The 17,068-nt window shown below is 36.0% G+C and overlaps 1 protein-coding gene and 1 non-coding gene across 2 annotated transcripts in view; both read right to left on the bottom strand.

The window, feature by feature from the left end:
* Positions 1 to 17,068, bottom strand: part of ZNF804B (zinc finger protein 804B) — a 580,773-nt gene that overhangs the window by 355,795 nt on the left and 207,910 nt on the right. The gene's annotated exons all lie outside the window — the stretch shown is intronic.
* Positions 4,406 to 4,478, bottom strand: TRNAC-ACA (transfer RNA cysteine (anticodon ACA)). Its single transcript has one exon. It is a non-coding gene; the product is annotated as a tRNA-Cys (tRNA).

Raw genomic sequence — 17,068 nt, 5'->3', positions numbered from 1 at the left:
TTAAATTACACTTACTCCTTGGAAGGAAAGTTATGACCAACCTAGATAGTATATTCAAAAGCAGAGACATTACTTTGCCAACAAAGGTCCATCTAGAAGGCAAACCCACTCCAGTACTTTTGCCTGGAAAATCCAATGGACAGAGGAGCCTGGTGGGCTGCAGTCCATGGGGTCTAAGAGTCGGACACAAATGGGCGACTTCACTTTCACTTTTCACTTTCACACGTTGGAGAAGGAAATGGCAACCCACTCCAGTGTTCTTGCCTGGAGAATCCCAGGGACTGGGGAGCCTGGTGGGCTGCCATCTATGGGGTTGCACAGAGTCAGACATGACTGAAGCCACTTAGCAGTAGCAGCAGCAGTCAAGGCTATGGTTTTTCCAGTGGTCATGTATGGATGCGAGAGTTGGACTGTGAAGAAAGCTGAGCGCCAAAGAATTGATGCTTTTGAACTGTGGTGTTGGAGAAGACTCTTGAGAATCCCTTGGACTGCAAGGCGATCCAACCAGTCCATCCATACCAGTCCTGGGTATTCTTTGGAAGGACTGATGCTAAAGCTGAAACTCCAATACTTTGGCCACCTTGTGAGAAGAGTTGACACATTGGAAAAGACCCTGATGCTAGGAGGGACTGGGGGCAGGAGGAGAAGGGGACAACAGAGGATGAGATGCCTGCATGGCATCACCGACTCAATGGACATGAGTTTGAGTGAACTCCAGGAGTGGTGATGGACAGGGAGGCCTGGTGTGCTGCAACTCATGGGGTCGCAAAGAGTCAGACACGACTGAGCAACTAAACTGAACTGAACTGTAGTATGTATTAATGTATGTGTAAATATATATGAAATTATATATATTATATATGTTATTATACATGTGTTGTATATATAATTCACAACACTCTTCTCTGAAAATAATGTCATAGAGCCATTTTGATTAATTGCACATAAATGAAATAATTTTAAAAATATTATATATATTTTTCATAAATAGCTCAAGATATAGACATAACTTGTAAAATAGAGCAGTCATGAACTATGCTTCCTCTTAAGTGTAGATGCCCGGCCATTCTCCTATACACTATTCCTTCTGAGTCTTTACAAAAAGTGACCTAAAAAGTAGCAATATTGAGTTCAGTGAGGAGAGAGTTCAAATCAGATCGCAGCATGCATTACTCTTCCTTTCCAGGTACCTGACTAGTGATTTTCTAGTTATTTTGATACAGCTCCATATCCTCTTCTAGCCATCTGCTTGCTACATAAATTGAAGTATTAGATAGTATACTGAGTGGACAGAAGAGCACTTACAGGTGCTATTAAAGAAAAGACCACAATTTGTCAGTATAAAAAACGTTCCATACAAATTCTACAAAAGCAACTTTCTGGTCCTTGTGAAAGTGGGTACAGAGACATTGCATTTCAGGTCTATAAAAATCTCAGGACAATGAATTGTAACGACAAGTTTCTTCAATGCAATTAAAGATATTGCAGTTGGATACCATTTTGACCATAAAACTAGACAGTTTTTACAAGGAAAAGCTTTTCCAGGCAGCAGAGTGTGTTTTAATCAAATTCCACACTAAAAGCTTATAGACTATAGAGAAAATTCAAAAGTAAAATGTAAAAGCTGCCTTCTTTTGAAAAATTTACTGTTTGATATTCCCTAAGTGCCTGTGAGGTCCCCTTTTCACAGGAGATACAGCTTAGAAAAGATTGATGAAATGTGCCAGGGCAGCATCAAGGGCTTTAGGACCATTAATTTAAGATGCCTTTCCCTTGCATCCTCTGGTGTAAATTGCTGAGCAATTATCATTTTTATTTACCTTCCTCTTTTGGTGACACAGTTTGTATCATACCAAATCATAGTTCCCTGACATTAATTATGAACCACTGAGATCTTACATTGTTTTTTACTTCATGCTCATGAAGGCAAATTCTGTGAGAAGATATGGAATAAACTAAACACTAGAGCTCTTGAAGATTTTCATTTCAGGGTCTACTTTATAAGCCAGTGCTTGATTTTTTCTTCCTTTTTATTTTTCATTTTAAAAGCTATAAAGAGGTCAATGCTGCACTCAGGGCTCCATGCTGTTGAAAACTTCAAAACAGAATAGTCATGTAGAAAAGGAGACTGCACCAAAGATGCAGTCAGAACAAAAGTCAACTTTCATCTAGCATGTGAACCTTCACAAATCACTCTACTTACGAGACATAATTGTAGAAGGTCAGCAACCAACCACCTTAAAAATCAGTAAAGGATGGTCCCACGCAACCAAAGAAGGCATACATTGTCCATTTTAAATTATAAGACACTAACCATCCTAACAGCATTTTAATACATTTATAAATATTGAAACATAATGATTCTCCATTTAGGAAACTTTCCTTTGCACTCTAAAGGACAAGTGAAATTTCAAGTCAAGGTTCTTTGGAGCAGAATTGAGCCTTTTCTCATTATTTGTGCCTTAGCACACATGTGATAGGATGGGCATGGGGGTGGACTTGCACTCAGTTCTTAAATGTCTAAAATATTTCATAAACTAACACTCTCCACAGGTATTATCTATTCAGAGTTACTATACTGAATATATCCTAATCATCTAAGTCTACTTTTAAATGACAAAATCACTGGTGAATTCAGAAGGAAAAGAAGTATAAAATTTTTCTTTGCTTTATCCAAATAGAAAACTAACAGCCTATTAAATGCTGGAGTTTTTTTTTTTTCTTGTTTTAATAGCTTTTTATTGTTGAAAATCAACTACACTTTATCTAAAGATGATGACATTGACTCAGGCATACACAATAACTTGTGAGGGTAGCTTTTCAACTCAATATATTTTCAGAAAGCTCCTACTTTTTATCATTAACAAAACATTGCTGCAAACAATCTAAACCCACATATTTGTTAAAGCAAGAGCTCATCTGATGCATAAAATGTATTAATAAGGTAATGTAACAAAGTTGAGTTGTCTTCATCTCAAATCATACTTGAAAGGGTAAACTTGCCATAAACAGTGATGATACGTGAAACATTGTGTACTAGGTGACGAGAAAAACCTAAGAATCCTACTGGAATTGAAGACAAACACTTCACAGAGAACGATCCTGGTATGAAAATGAGAAATCAGGAAGCAGCCAACCTCGAGGAGAGTGATGGAATGTGTGAAACAGTGAACAAAGCTCAACACATCAAGCAGATGAGTAATTCTCAGTACAAAAGAGAATGACAATTTTTTGCTTTATTTTGTAGGCATAGATGAAGTAAGCCCTGAGAGGATACTGTGTCTCTAGGAATCACGAGTCTACTTTTGGGGATAAGGTTTAAAATCATTATTCCTCTATGGAAAGATAATGTGAAAGAGAAAACATGTATGCGCCTTCATTTTTTAGATTAATACAGAATGGAATGGGGGCAGAATTCTTCCCAAAACCATCATTAATCTGCACTTGTCTTGAACAAGGAAAGATCATGAATAACACAACCACCCTACATCATGAGAACCTGCATCTGAAACACAAAATGTGACTGTTGGACTTGGCATTAAATCTGAAAATCTTAAGAGGTGAATTGAAAGCCATACTGTACGTCTATAACTTCAAAGTCAACAACATTATGGTGAGAGATATGGTAAGCCACATGGTGGCCAGTCATTTTAAGTTACATATACCTTACAATGACTAGAGTGAATAGAACAGAGCAAATGCTACGAAGCCAGTAATATTTCATAGTGACATCTGTGGGTGGCTCTGTGTATCTCATACTGAATTATTTTCTCTTGCATGCAACAATAACAACAAAAAAACAGTTACATAAATAAGATATGTGAAAAGGTTTTGGTCTTTGAATAAAACATATGAGTATTGGAATTATCACTTAAATGTATGTTTTGTCATATGTATAAGGGGATATTCATTTTATGAATAATTTTAAGGGTGACAAAACTTTTGGTTATATTTTATGTGCTTAGGTCCATTAAATTTACAAAATAAAATAATCATACAAGAGAAATAACAATATATGAAAGCAAATTACCAACTGTCACCATCAATTGAATTTCTAAGTGAAATTCTGGATCCAGCAGGTTTCAAATGTTTAGCAAGTGTTGTCCATGATAAATATTCAGAGTTCTTGCCTTTGAATTGATGTCTTCCTTTCGTGGCTAAGAAATCTAGGCTGCTATGATCTGATGTCATTGTTCACTGTTTTGGAACATAATCTGCCTTTAAGAAAATATTGTCAGCTGTTGTTCCACTCCAAATTAAAGAAAGAAAGAAAAGAAAGTGAAGTCGCTCAGTCATGTCTGACTCTTTGCAACCCAATGGGTTGTAGCCTACCACGCTTCTCCATCCATGGGATTTTCCAGGCAAGAGGACTGGAGTGGGTTGCCATTTCCTTCTCCAGGAGATCTTCCCAACCCAGGGATTGAACCTGGGTCTCCTGCATTGTAGGCAGATGCTTTTACCGTCTGAGCCACCAGGGAAGATGGAATAAATTAAACAAATCTATAACTAAAAAATGTAAGCTCTGTCTGTCTGTCTGTCTGTCTGTCTGTCTCTCTCTCTCTCTCTATATATATATATATATATATACATATAGATATACATATATATATTTATATACACACATATATGTGTACATATATGCACACACTCATATATATTTCTATGAATGAAGAGACTATCTCAATACTTTAAAAGTAAATTATCAATTATAATTTCATTTCAGGTATAGTTCTTTGCTTAGAGAAATTCCTTTAAAAGAATTTCAAAAATTTAGAGATCTGGACAAGAAGAAAACAATTAAATAACTCAATGAAATTGTAGCTTAGAGTTGAATTTCTCTATCAATGTTGTTAGAAAAAAACTTTAGTTCAAAATAATAGGGTCTTTTTTCCCTCAAAATCTATTGTTCTATTAGCAAATTATGATATCATGGTTGTTAGTCAAACGTTTCTTAATTATTAAATTGGAAGAAACAAGGTTTAGGATAACTCAAAGCAAATGCTTTGAATGTGTACTCATTATATCACAAAAATAGGTCTTCTGGACAAATACAAATCTAACTGAAAGGAGAGGAAACATAAAACATCAAATGGACCAAAAGCTTGCTACTTCAAATGGACTTCCTTCCATAAATATACAACATTGGTGCTGAGTCAGAGCTGAGAAAAGACAAGGTGACAGGTTCAAAGCCCTACTATTGAGCTTTCATGCACTTGCAATTCAAGGTGTTCTACAGGAATTTAGTTATCAACATGTAGTCACAGAACTATCATCTTTAGGCATTATTCATCCTCTAAGGAAGAAAAATACTGCTCTAATTAATGCAGCATGAATAAGACAGGGTACATAGTTTACTGTATCTAAACTTTCATGATACGAGAAAAGCAGGTGCAACAGATAATACTAAAGAAACACTGAACGGCGTGGAGTCCGACAAATATGATTTCCATAGAATGGAATAACATGATAGAATGACATACTGGAATTATTATGATGATAATTATAGGGTAGCATCAATTTTTTATGAATGTGTTTGTAATGAATTACAGAGGAAAGTGCAATTACTATATTTAATGGTTTTCCTTCTCTTCTTGTGTCCATCACATTACAAACCTAAATCCAAGTAAAAGAGAGCCCAGTTGAGAGCCAGTTATCCTGCTGTCAAATTAATTTAGTTTAGAAAATTAAATGTTTAGATGGCAAGCATTTCTCTAAAAATCAACATATTATCACTTCATTTGCTTTAAGATAGGGAGCTAATTTTTTCGTAATATGGAATTAGAGTGTCAAGAAAACTGTTATTGTTATATTACTTACTTAACTTCTCAGGCAGGATAACATCAAGATCAGTGACATTTTTTAAGTGGTTTGAAAGAGATCTAGAAGACTTACAGACATTGTTATTATTTTTTTCCCTTTAACATCAGATATATAATACTGACTACTTAGCAACCTAAAATGAAAAGTTTTACATGCTCAACATTTTCTCTGCCATTTTTCAGATGAAACTATATCTAATACACCTGTGGCACAGAAATATAAGTCCAAACAAGCAAGAAAAAGATAATGATTCAGAAAATCAGTCTGAAGCTTTAACAGGGCTCCAGAAGACCAGGAGAGAGCCTGACAATGAGGAAAATGATTGGTTGATATAGTTCATTTCAGTTCAATGGCTCAGTCATGTCCAACTCTTTCTGACCCCATGAGCTGCAGCACGCCAGGCCTCCCTATCCATCACAACTCCCAGAGTGTATCTAAACCCATGTGCATTGAGTTGGTGATGCCATCCAACCATCTCATCCTCTGTCATCCCCTTCTCCTCCTGCCCTCAATCTTTCCCAGCATCAAGGTCTTCCCCAATGAGTCAGCTCTTCCCACATCAGGTGGCCAAAGTACTGGAGTTTAAGCTTCAACATCAGTTCTTCCAATGAACACCCAGGACTGATCTGCTTTAGGATGGACTGGTTGGATCTCCTTGCTGTCCAAGGGACTCTCAAGAGTCTTCTCCAACAACACAATTCAAAAGCATCAATTCTTCGGCGCTCAGCTTTCTTTATGATCCAACTCTCACATCCATACATGACTGCTGGAAAAACCATAGCTTTGACTAGACAGATCTTTGTTGGCAAAGTAATGTCTCTCCCTTTGAATATGCTGTCTAGGTTGGTCATAACTTTCCTTCCAAGCAGTGTCTTTTAATTTCATGGCTCCAATCACCATCTGCAGTGATTTTGGAACCCAAAAATAAAGGCAGCCACTGTTTCCACTGTTTCCCCATCTATTTGCCATGGAGTGATGGGACTGGATGCCATGATCTTAGTTTTCTGAATGTTGAGCTTTAAGCCAACTTTTTCACTCTCCTCTTTCACTTTCATCAGGAGGCTCTTTAGTTCTTCTTCACTTTCTGCCATAAGGGTGGTGCCATCTGCATATCTGAAGTATTGATATTTCTCCTGGCAATCTTGATTCCAGCTTGTGCTTCCTCCAGCCCAGTGTTTCTCATGATGTACTCTGCATATAAGTTAAATAAGCAGGGTGACTATATACAGCCTTGACATACTCTTTTTCCTATTTGAAATCAGTCTGTTGTCCCATGTCCTGTTCTAACTGTTGCTTTCTGACCTGCATATAGGTTTCTCAAGAGGCAGGTCAGGTGGTCTGGTACAATCACCTAATTTAAAAAGCCTATGTCAGAGGGTTTGTAGTATCAAATAGATTAAATGGTTCTATCAAAAAAAAAAAAAAAGATTAGGTATAACCAGTCACTAGACCATAATGGAGATAAACATAGGAGGAAAAAGCCACTCTTCATTCTTTCTTAAAATTTATGACATCATTTTTAGAACAGTTTAGATTTACAGAAAAATAGAGAAGGTAGCACTAAATGTTTCCATATATCACTATTTCCCAGCATACAGTTTCCCCTTTTATGAACATATTGCTTTAGTGGTACATTTGTGACAATTAACAAGTCAGTGTCAATCACTTATTATAACTGAAGTTCACAGTTCATATTAAGGCTTGATCTTTATGTTGTACAGTTCTGTGCATTTTCCCAAATATATAATGTCATATATTATAGTATCTATAATATAGTTTCACTGAACTAAAAAGAACTAAAAATCTCTATTCATTCTTATCTCTCTCCCTCTATGTCCCTGGCAACCACTGTCTGTGGTTGTGGAACCCCATGTTCCTACTGTCTCTATAGGTTTGCCTCAGAATGTCATATAGTTTGTATTATACAGTATACAGCCTTTTCACATAGGCTTCTTTTACTAGAGTAATATGCACTTATAGTTCCTCCAGGCCTTTTTGTGTCTTGATAGAGCATTTCTTTATATCACTAAATAGTATTTCGTTGTATGCACGGAACACAATTCGTTTATCCATTCATCTGTTTAAGGATGTCTTGTTTTGTTTCCATGTTTTGACAATTATAAATAAAACTGCTATTAATATTTGTGTAGGTTTCTGTGTAGACAGGAGTTTTCAAGTCAATTGTGTAAATATCTGAGTGTGATTGCTGGACTGTATGTTAAGATAAAGTGAAAAAGTGAAAGTGAAGTCACTCAGTCGTGTCTGACTCTTTGCGACCCCACAAACTGTAGCCTACCAGTCCATGGGATTTTTCCAGGGAAGAGTACTGGAGTGGGTTGCCATTTCCTTCTCTGGGGGATCTTCCCAACCCAGGGATCAAACCCGGGTCTCCCGCATTGTAGGCAGATGCTTTACCGTCTGAGGCACCAGGGAAGTTTTATGTTAAGAATATGACCACAAATGACAAATATTATGCCTTCCTTTCTTTTTAATTGAGACATTTTTGGAACATAATATAATTGGTGTTTTTCACAGGGCAGCAAGTGCAATGCATTCCTTTGCTCATGCCATGTTGGGGGAGAAAAACCCTCTTGCATTGGAAAGCATTCTTACAGTCTTATATCAAGGAATTGCCATCCTTTCGAGAGAAAACATAAAGTTTAACTTTTGGGAAAAGAGTCACATCTCTGTAAGTAGGCTTAAAGGATTCTATTTATTAACACTGTGAGCAATATGGATACTATTTCTTTTTTGGTATATCTTGAGCCTAGTTTCTTCTGAACTTCATTTATTTAAAGAGTAATGTAGTAAATAAGAGCAAAAGAATAGTGACAAATTGATGCCAGTCACATTCCTACTTTGGTTGCACTGGCTATAGAGTGAGACAGACAAATTACTTTCTCTGGCTCTTCTGGGAAAAAAAATCAATCTTTATTCACTTTAATAATGCAGTTAAATTGAAATTAAAACTAGAAAGTTCACAAGTGGATTCAAGACTTCTAAACTTTTCTGAAAAGATCTATTTTTTTATGTGTCTCAAATATTAGTATGTTAAGAGATAGATTATCATATAATAGTATGGGAAGTATTCAAAGAGGGGAATCCATTTTAATACAGCAATTTGATTTCAAGCAATGTAGCTGGAGGAAATTATAAAAAGTGTACAGAAGACATATGTACAAAGATATCCATGGAGATGACACTGACAATACAGAAAAGATAGAAGGAATAAAACCAGGTGACCAAAACTAAGGGATTGGTGATTTAAAATGTGTTATATCCATATGATAAAATATAATAAGTCATTAAAGTTATACTGTAGTATTCACATATTTATATTAGGAAGGAATGAAAATTATTTCTCATTTTCTCTGGGGAAAGTGGAGAGCCTTTTTGTTTTTGGAGATGAACCCTCCATTGTCCCAAAAGAGTGTAAAAAGACTCTCAAGATTCCATGATCTGGAACTTATTCAATAATCACACTCATCCTATGGGATAACCAAGCTCTAATAACCAGCATCCATTTAGCATTTCTGATACTTTCTGAAAGTATCATTCAGATACTTTCTGAAAGTATCATTCAGATACTTTCTCTGTGCTCAGTTCAGTTCAGTTCAGTCCCTCAGTCATGTCCAACTCTTTGCAACCCCATGAATTGCAAGACTAATACAAACAAGGGAAACATAGAGGTGAATGAAACAAACTCCTATTTACATGGAACGTAAATTATAGTGTAAGAATAAGCAGAGGGCAGTGGGCAAGAATCAAGATAGACAATAAATTTATTAACACACAAGCAATTTTAGACAAAGTATGCTATTAAAAAATGAGATCCATAAGTTTGTTTTCCATGTCTGTGAGTCAATTTCTCTTTTGTAAATAAGTTTATTTGTATCATTTTTTAGATTCCACATGTAAGTGATATCATATACTATTTGTATTTCTCTGTCTTCACTTAATATGATAATCTCTAAGGTCCATCCATGTTATTGCAAATGGAATTATTTCATTTTTTTCCATGAGTAATATTCCACTGTATATGTGTACTATATATTCTTTACCCACTCATCTGTTGAGGAACATTTAGGTTTCTTCTATTTCCTGGCTATTGAAAATAGTGCTCTATGAACACTGGTGGAGAAGGAAATGGCAACCCGCTCTAGTATTCTTGCCTGGAGAATCCCATGGACAGAGGAGCCTGGCAGGCTACAGTTCATGGGGTTGCAAAGAGTCAGACACAACTAACTGGCTAACACATACACATACACACGCACACATGCACGGACATTGGGGTGCATATATCCTTTAGAATTAGGATTTCACATTTTCTGGATATATGCCTAGCAGTGGATATGCTGGTTCATATAGTAACTCTACTTTTAGAGGAGATGGGATAGGGAGGAATAAATTAGGAGTTTGAAATTAACAGATACGCACTACTATACAGAAAATAAATGAACAATAAGGACCTACTGTATAGCACTGGTAACTATATTCAGTATCTTGTAATTACCTATAATAGAAAAGAATCTGAAAAAGAATATATATATATACATATATATATATATGATTCACTGAATACCTGAAACACAACATTGTAAATCAACTATTCTTCAATTAAAAAAATAAAAATGGAATCAAGAAAAGGAAAGGTTTTCTTACTAAAGAGTTACTTGAACAAGGCAGTCAAGGAAGACCTGAGAGGTTACATCCAGGCTAGCAACCAGTAAAGATCAAGGGTATGAACACTCCAGATGTGTTAACACAGTACAGAGCCCTGAGTAGGAAATGATCTTGATGTGTTATAAGGGGAAACAAACAAAAACAGAATAACATGAAACTGGTTCTCACTGAAAAAAAGGGAAGATGATAGCAGATCAGTTTGGAGTGGAAGCCCAGAGCCAAACCAAGTAGCGCTTTATAAGTCATCTAAGGTCCAAGAGAAGAATGAGGGACAATCAGGGAAGAAGTTGTAAGCCTGGGAGATTGGACATGTGACTCAATCCTGACACCAATAGAGTTCACATGTGGTAGTGGGAGGGCTTGGAATAGGGGGCCAAGGGACCAGGAGACATCTGTTGCCAGGGGTATCAGAAGCATGCACAAGCAAGAGGACAGCTCCAAGAACTGAGATCCAGGCACAATGTACCAACATAACTTATTTCATAGTTTAACAGGATACCTCTCATTGCCTGTGCTTAGAGATATCATCTCCAATCTTTTATTGAATCAGTGTGTGAGGACATGGTTCAACACCAACCTAGGAGAGAGTTCAAGGCCTCATTCTTAGAGACCCAACTTTGTTTTCACAGACTTCCCTAAGCTGGGAAAGACAAGCAGATACAGAATATAAAAAAACATCTGTGGGAATAAGGGTTGTACATCGTTTTGTTTGGGCTTTCTTACTCCAGTTTTTCAAGTTGCCTAATATGACAATATTTTACTTTTAGTAAATAAGAATAAAAGATATTCAAAAATCAATCAATAGAGGAAGGCTTTTTCCTTCTTTAACCTGGTTTATTAATTGATTCATAAAAGCCTGGACATTCCATTATAATATAATCGGTGACATCAAAGTACTAAAACATAAGCAGAGATAGTAACAAATGAGATAATATCACAAACCAAAAGTGCGCATACAAAAACAAATGCATTTCGTTCTAAACCACATCATTTTAATGTCCAACTCACTCCCAAACCTGTTAATAATACATTGCTCTTGCTTTAAAAATTAAAACAAGCATGTTCATCAGTTTGAAGCCTTACAAACAATCAGCTCCTCTGAAAATTCCAAACAGATCCAGAGATCAAGGAGAATGTGTGCATATTAATGATACTAATGACAGTAATCCCATCAGTACGGATATGGCATAAGCCCAGTCACATCAGGCACATCACAGTGTACAGCATGGTCAACAAAGCCATCAGTACCTGACAAAACCCATTAATTTGAGAACTGAGCATTACAGAGTCTGCCAAAGCACAGCCGCATTTCTCTCTGTTGCGTCAGGGACTTCTCAAAATGACATTTCAGAGCTGGAGACACCACTGTTCATAGCTAAATGAATATTCCCCGAAGCATTTACTTTTCAAGATAGAATTTCCAGGAATGAGATACCACCCACAGCCAGCTGGGTACAGATATAAATAAAGAGAAATTTACCCTTGGCTAACGAATCCACATTTTTTTTTGTTTTTAGTGTTTATATAGTTCAAACTTGAAGATTCGCTTGTTTTTATTTTTTTTCTTTTAACTTGTCCTTTTAGAAGATATTCAGAAATATGTTAAAATGTGAAGGACTTGCCTACATTTGCATTAATTGGTATTTTTAAAAAAATTTTGCGCTAGTTCGTTTGGTGAGTGCTTGATGGTCATTTAGCCTATCTTCAAATGCCAATCTCTTGTGCCCAGGTATATATAGTTCTATATTTCTTAAGAAAACTTTTGTAATATAAAAGGTATCCTGAATTCTTTGAATACAAAAGTAATTTGTCACAGAAGTAAGTGTATTTTAAAATTTTCAATCATTCTCAAAGAGACTATCATAAAAGGCATTAAATATATCATGACAGAATTGATGACAAAAGATAATAGTAGACACTATATATAATATGTATTAATATTCACATCTAGATGGTGTATCTATGTGTGTGCTTACAAAATCTATTGCCCTTTGAATCAGTTTGTAACGGGTAGGATTCAAAGTAATTTTCCTGTTCAAATCAAAATTATCATGATCATTGACCAAAGGCTCCAACGTAATACTAAATAAAGAAATATGATGAGTGTATAACTAAGTTGTCTCTGCAGATTTCTATTCAAAAATATTTGCAAGAAGACAGAGGAAGGAAGCAAAGACTGAACACTAACACAGGAAAGAAACATCATCCTTCCTATAGGTGGTGTTAGGCACTTCAGACCCACTGAAATCTTTTTGTCATTTTGGAGTTCTTCACATATTTCTTATTGAAAATAACCTGCAAAAATTCCTTCAAAGTGCAAACATTCCTTAGGCACTATGTACATTGGTTGGATGACATTTAAAAGATTACACTGACTCTCACAAGAGCAACATTTTCCTAATTGCTTGCTATTTTTTTCCAAGGTATTTTATGTAATAATAAATACATATTTTATGTAATAATAACTAGGATAAAATCAAAGCAGTAAAACATAGCTTGTTTTCCTTTTCTCTCAAGGCTTTTAAGGTTCTACAGAAATTTTCTGCATCCCTAAATGCACTGCCAATCCAAAAAGTATTTATGGAGCATATTGGATCTATAAATTACATTACTAACATTTATCTCTCATCGTATAGCTCAAAATATGATTTCATACACATAATCTAATTTGACCATTATAACTAATATAAGGTTTCAAATATAACTAGCAATTTCTTGAAACCTGCAAAAACATAAAGAGAAAAAATGTGTTTTTTAATCACATGTAACATAATTCTCTTGCTACTTTGACTAAACTTCTGTTGGTATACAACTTATCAATAGCACAGAGATTTACAAATGGAAGGAGAGGGCACTGAGTGCTAAATGTTCTATAGAGTAAAGCTTTAGTCTACGTGTCAGCCACCGGGAGGAGATAAAGAATTCTGCCTGTGTTTCCATAGACTCAAAGTTACGTGATTGCTATTTAGACTCCTGATACAAATTAAAATAATAAATTGTTGGATAGAAAACATTTTAAGTTTTGTAATTTAAAGGAAACTCTGATTATTTTATTGAATGGCTTATTTTTCAAAATGTCTCTTCAAAAATCATTTGATGGAAGAAACAGATTATAGATAAGGATTAAGCAGACAAAATCACTGTGGACAGTGACTACAGCCATGAAATGAAATGCTCTTAGGAAGAAAAGCTATGACAAACATAGACAGCATATTAAAAAACAGAGACATAATTTTTCTGACATAGTCCATGTAGTCAAAGCTGTACTTTCTCCAGGAGTCATGTGAGAGTTGGACCACAAAGAGAGTCATATGAGAGTTGGACCATAAAGAAGGCTGAGAGTCTAAAAATTGGTGCTTTCAAACTGTGGTGCTGAAGAAGTCTTCAATCCTAAAGGAAATCAACCTTGAATATTCATTGGAAGGACTGATGCTAAAGCTGAAGCTCCAATATTTGGCCACTCAATGCAAAGAACCAACTCATGGAAAAGACCCTGATGCTGGGAAAGATTGAGAGCAGGAGGAGAAGGGGACAACAAAGGATGAGATGGTTGGATGGCATCACCAATTCAATGGATGTGAATTTGAGCAAACTCCAGGAGACGTGAAGGACAGGGAAGTCTGGCATGCTGCAATACATGCGGTCACAAAGTGTTGGACATGACTGAGTGACTGAAAAAGAACAGGTGATATTTAGCTGTACGCTCTAAGGCAGGAGCCAGAAATGCTGCTAAACATCCTACGATGACCATGACATCCTGTACAACCAAGAATTATCTGGTATAAAATGCCAATAATTCCACAGCTGAGACAACATGGACTAGAACAACCAAACGCTTTTGAAAAAGAACAACTTTGGATGGCTCACATTACCTAATACCAGTGTGATACCTGTATACATGTTGTAGAATAGAATGTAAAATCTAATCGTAAAAGCATATATTTATGACAAATTAATCTTTTTAAAAATGAACTAGGCCTTCTTGATTTATGTTTCACATAATATATAAAATCAGTTTTTAAAGTAATACATCATATATCAAAATGTAAACTATAAATCGATGTAATTCAAGGGAAAACATAACAAAACACCTCTGATCTTCAGTTAAAGATTTGTTAAACAGGATTTAAAAAATGCCACATAAAATAAAAATTGGTAAATAGGACTTCATCAAAATTAAAACCAAAACAAAACACAAACTTGGCCCTTTGAAGACACATAAAAAGCTAAAAGACAGCTACAGACAAGAACAAAGTATGTGTAAACATCTATGTGATAAAGACTTGTGTCCAGAATAAATTAATCTGTGACTCAACGTTGCAAGATAAAAAATATCATAAAAATAGGCAGAATATTTGAACACTTCATGAAAATGATACAAATGCCAAAAAACATGTAAAAAGATAGTCATCATCATTATATACTAGGAAAACTCAAACAAAAATTGCACTGTGACTTCTAAACACCTACTAGAATGGCTAACATTGTTTTCTTTCTTTTTTTTTTTCAGTGACAGTTCCAAGTTCTGGTGAGGCAAGAAAGTAGAGCAATCTTGAGCTCTCATATGTTGTTAGTGAGACTGTAGCATAATACAGTCTATTTTTATAAGAGACTGTGATATAATACAGCCCATTTTGGAAACACTTGGGGTATTTTGTATAAAGGTAAATACTTACTTATCAAGATCCAGCAATATCTCTTCTAGATTTTTACTCAAGTAAAATGAAACATTTTCAACATATATTTATTGGTAAATATTGATAGTTGCTTCATATGGAATGGCCCCAAACTGGAAATAATCAACATATCCAACAAATGGTGAATGGATAATATTTGATACATCACATATCAGACTACTGCTGCTGCTGCTAGGTCACTTCAGTCGTGTCCGACTGTGTGACCCCAGAGACGGCAGCCCACCAGCCTCCCCCGTCCCTGGGATTCTCCAGGCAAGAACACTGGAGTGGGTTGCCATTTCCTTCCCCAGTGCATGAAAGTGAAAAGTGAAAGTGAAGTCGCTCAGTGGTATCCAACTCGTAGCGACCCCATGAACTGTAGCCTGCCAGGCTCCTCCATCCATGGGATTTTCCAGGCAAGAGTAATGGTCAGTCACAAAAAGACATAAGCCACTGCTACAAAGAGTAATTGTGATAAATCTCAAAAGCATTTAAGTGAAAGAAGTCAGATTCAGAGGGGTACATAATCATATGATTCAATCTCTATGAAATTCTAAAAAATGCAAATTCGTAGTGGCAGAAATTAGACCTGTTTCTCAAGGGCTGGGTATAGGGAGGAGACTGACAACCCAAGAGCCCAAGGAAACTCTTTAGAGTCATGGGGATATTCTGTATCTTGATTGTAGCAGTGGTGACACTGTTTACATTTGCTAAAACCATAGACATACCCCAGAAAGGGTAAATTGTATCATGACAATAAACCAGACCAAGAAAGCAAATGAAAACCTAGGCTTTAGTTTTTCTATAAAGGAGAAATTAAAGCTCAAAACTTTTCAGTTTATTCAGTTCACTGTTTTATGGCTTTGTGTAGTCAGAAATTACAAAGAAAAATATTTCAACATAAGAAAGTACTTGTTCACAGTCCAAATATAGTACATTACCTACAGAGGACATTGTGGTATGTTTCTTAAACTACATTTTAATAGCTGTAGAAAATAAAAAAAAAGTATACTGGTCAAAAATATTGGGAAATCCTGGTTTAAACAATATCAAATACACATATTTCCTCCTTCTATTAGAGCCTTTAGTGTGTGAGCCATGGAAAACTAAAAGGAATTGTAAGAACATCATGTAGCATAAAGAGCATGTTCTAGATAATAGCTAAATTAAATGTCCTTTAAGGTTCTCTTCTAATGCCAAGACTCTTTAAGCCTTTTTTTGTTTGTTTGTTTAAAATATTTTAGACAGTAGCCTATAAATAAAAAAATCATCAGTAATATAAATTCTTTATAGCAAGGACTTGCAGCATTCCTAGTGGCAGGGACAATATTCCTGTTTCTTTTCTGTTCCTTATCATACAGTGAAGCACATCAAACATTGACTGATTTGGGTATGAGTAAAAGTCCCATCTGGAGAAGGCAATGGCACCCCACTCCAGTACTCTTGCCTGGAAAAATCCCATGGACTGAGGAGCCTGGTAGGCTGAGGTCCATGGGGTCGCGAAGAGTTGGACACGACTGAGCGACTTCCCTTTCACTTTTCACTTTCATGCATTGGAGAAGGAAATGGCAACCCACTCCAGTGTTCTTTTCTGGAGAGTCCCAGGGATGGGGGAGCCTGGTGGGCTGCCGTCTATGGGGTCATACAGAGTCAGACATGACTGAAGTGACTTAGCAGCAGCAAAAGTCCCATCAATACGGAAACAAACTAAACCATGAAAAATGAAGTTGTAGTGTAAGATTACGTGGTCTACAATAGGGGTCCCCAACCTCCAGGCTGTGGATTGGTACCTCTTGTCAGATTAACTATGGCCTTAAATTAGAAATAAAGTTCACGATAAATGTAAATGTGCTTGAATCATCCCTAAACCCCCTTCCCAACCTCTGATC

This window comes from Capricornis sumatraensis, chromosome 5 (genome assembly GCF_032405125.1).
Source record: "Capricornis sumatraensis isolate serow.1 chromosome 5, serow.2, whole genome shotgun sequence".
NCBI lineage: Eukaryota > Metazoa > Chordata > Mammalia > Artiodactyla > Bovidae > Capricornis > Capricornis sumatraensis.
This window is presented reverse-complemented; position numbering and strand designations above follow the sequence as displayed.